Source organism: Gavialis gangeticus, unplaced genomic scaffold, assembly GCF_001723915.1.
Source record: "Gavialis gangeticus isolate Ggan-Ray unplaced genomic scaffold, GavGan_comp1, whole genome shotgun sequence".
In the NCBI taxonomy this organism is placed as follows: domain Eukaryota; kingdom Metazoa; phylum Chordata; order Crocodylia; family Gavialidae; genus Gavialis; species Gavialis gangeticus.
The window spans coordinates 4,179,967-4,183,093 of NW_017729017.1; the positions used below are offsets into that span (position 1 = coordinate 4,179,967).

Here is a 3,127-nt window from a genome sequence, read left to right on the forward strand (position 1 = left end):
CCCCCCCCCCCCCCGTGATCTAGCAAGTAGCACTTTCCTGGTTTCAGTGATAGGGAAACTGAGTCAGAGGGTGCATCTACACAAGACATTAACTACGTAGTAGCCTAATTCTACTGAGCAGTAGCATGCAGGGCAAAAACCATGCTAATATGCTACTGCACAGTAGTATGAGGCTACTGCACAGTTAGTGTCATTAAAAAGCTGTGCGCCAGCACTACTGCACAGTAGCACCAGTTACTGCACATTGATTTAGTACATGGTTATACAAGTACTAATTTTAATGCATAGTAACTATGAAACATTGAAAAACATGTAGACACATGCAGAGTAGGCAGCTTTGCATAAGTACTTTAAGTGGTATAACTGATGACACAAGATACAGGAAAATGGTGAACCAGGCCTGAAATAGTGGAATTGTTGAAAATTTCCAAGTGATTTAGAAGTCCTAGTACCGTGGAAATTCAACTGGACTTTTGGATAATTCTCGCAGAAATGCTTCAGGGACTTAGGACCCCTCTTCCCACTGAAAACTGGGATATGCATTTTTGCAAAATATTGTCCCATGCTCCAAAGTCACTTTAAGAGATTTTTAAAATCCTGCCCAAAGTGACTTGATCAAGGAAACAGGGAGAGGCAATTTCAGAGCCAGAGTGGGTTGTTCCAGGAGCTCAGTCGTCTGCTCAGCCCAACCGACTGATGCTTCGGCAACCAAGGTAAGACAGCCCTATAATCTGAACAGGCTTCTAGAAGCCCCATTATAGAATAGAAACAGATTGGTCAAGCACCAGTGCAAGGATGAATTTGGACCTCTGCCTGCCACTGGGGTTAAAGCTCAAGAGACAGCAGGGACCTGGAAAGATCACTGGCTTATGAAGCCATCAACAATAAACAAAAGTTGTGCCCCTTTCGATCCCTCTTGTTGGACACAGTATAAAAGAGCTTTAGAAGAAGGGGTGACTCAGTGATCAGGATGATCAGCCAGAGCTATAGGAGACCAGAATTCAATTACTTTCTCTGCCACAGACCCCACACATGATTTTGGGCAAGTCACTCAGTCTATGTACCTCAGTTTCCTTACCAGAAAATTGGAGAAATAGCTTTGCCCTGCCACATAAGGCTGTTTTGAAGTGCTACAATTTGACAGAGGGGTGGTAGCACATACAGAAAGAAGCCCTTGCCTGTGGGTAATAAAGGAACAAGTTCATGTCTTCTTCCTATGGTTCAGGTTGTTTTCCTCTTTTAAAAACTGCCAATATAATGGTGATTATTTATATCCATTGAGCACCTGGGATATCAAATGGGATACAGGCCCCAGTATTCTGTCTCCTGTACAAACACTTGACAAGAGGGCTTGTGCCCTTGACAACTTCTAAACCAAACAGAGAAATGGGGAACAGAGAAAAAAAGCAAGATCACCCAGCAGGCTGGTGGCAGAGCTGGGAAGAGGTCCCAGGCCTCCCATCTCATACCTCTGCCACTTGCTATGCCTGCCAATAGGGTTATATCTGTTATAAGAGTCATACATCCAGCATGCCTCTCCTCTCCATCAGCACTTAAGGGATACAAATCCTCATAAAATGCCCGAGAGAACAACCATTTGAGTGTTTTTTCCCTCTCCCCAAGCCTGTACAGAGACACAATTGCACCTCTAAAGGAAGCAATAAAACAAATGAGGATACTGGGTGGGGAATCTCAAGCATAAATCTGTGGATTTTTCTACATTATATTTTATTCCCTTTCATCCTTGTATTTTTTATGTTTAATAACATGCTGAGGCAGAGTAATCAATCTTGAGTGAAAAGATCAGCCTTTCCTGAAGTAGATTTTGCTGTATAATACTTGCTGTCCTGGCAGATTCTCCCTTTCTCTAGTGAATTAAGCAAGAGTCCACCTCAATTTTCCCCCAGGAAATTATTCCTTGGGGTTCAATTTTCAAATAGGCCAAAACTACTTTTTTGGGGAACAATGAAAATACCAACATCCACATCTTTGCATGTCCACAAGATTAAAGCCACCAACACTCCCCCTAGGCACCTAAGTAGGAGTCAGGAGCCTAAATGCCTTCTTAGGTCTGGCCCCTTGGTTACAGGGACAGAACTTTGACTTGTAGGTTTAGATTTTCATTAGTTCAGAGTGGAAGGTTTTCAGAGAGAAAAGTGACTCTTAGGATCCTAAGAAACCAACAGGAACTAGGCACCTATCTGGCATTTTTGTGTATATGGCAAATCTTCCCTAGCACCTACAACTAGCATAAGAGTTCCCTAAGCACTCAAGACCCTGCATGCTTCCACTACCCTCAGTTCTTGCAAAAGATCAGCCTCTAAAAATGGTACCTAGCATTCATTCCAAGAACACCCATTACTTAATGGGATGGATGGACTCCCTCATCAAACACATATACTAACCTCTAACTATGGGTCCATATCTCTTCCCCAGCCACAAATAAACTCAATAGCAGAGTAAAGAACAGAACACAGAAATCTTGCTGACAAGTCCTCTGCATTTGTCACTTGGCAACACTCCTGTCTGTTTGGTCTAGCTGTCCTCTGACTAGCTGTCTTATCAAGAATCAGCAATAGCAAGGCATGAAGACTGGGAGAGGAACTGGATTATCTGTGTAGTAGGGCTGTGCAATACGGCACTGTTCCATTTTGACTTGAGTATCAAGGTTTGGACAGAAAGCGTTTTGTTTTGAATTTCATTTTGAGTCAAAACAGCTGGTCCATTTCACTTTGTTGAAACAGTGAGGCTGTTTTTACGCTGTATTGATGTTTTGCCCATTAGCTGTAATGGAGAAGCTCAAAACAGCCTCTCTCATTAGGCAGACAGATCAGTGCCCAACCCCAGGAGGGCTGCCAAGGCTCTGCCAGTCCTTCTGGAGCTGACGGCCCCTGATCTGCCTGCCAGATCAGGGAGGGGAACCAGTGCTGTTGCATGGACCAGGGAAGAGAACTGAGCCCAATTGCTCAGTTCCCCTCCCCAGCGCTAGATCAGGCTGGGGAAAGGAAGTCAGCCCAGCTGGGCTGTGTTCCCATCCCCAGTGCTATGATCAGGCTGCGGAAACAAACTCAGCCCAACTGGGCTGCGTTGCCCTCCCCAGCGCTAGATCTGGCTGGGGAAAGGAAGT

General features: G+C 44.6%; 1 long non-coding RNA gene across 1 annotated transcript in view; it reads right to left on the reverse strand.

The window, feature by feature from the left end:
* LOC109294662 overlaps window positions 1–3,127 on the reverse strand; it is a 12,750-nt gene that overhangs the window by 1,109 nt on the left and 8,514 nt on the right. The gene's annotated exons all lie outside the window — the stretch shown is intronic.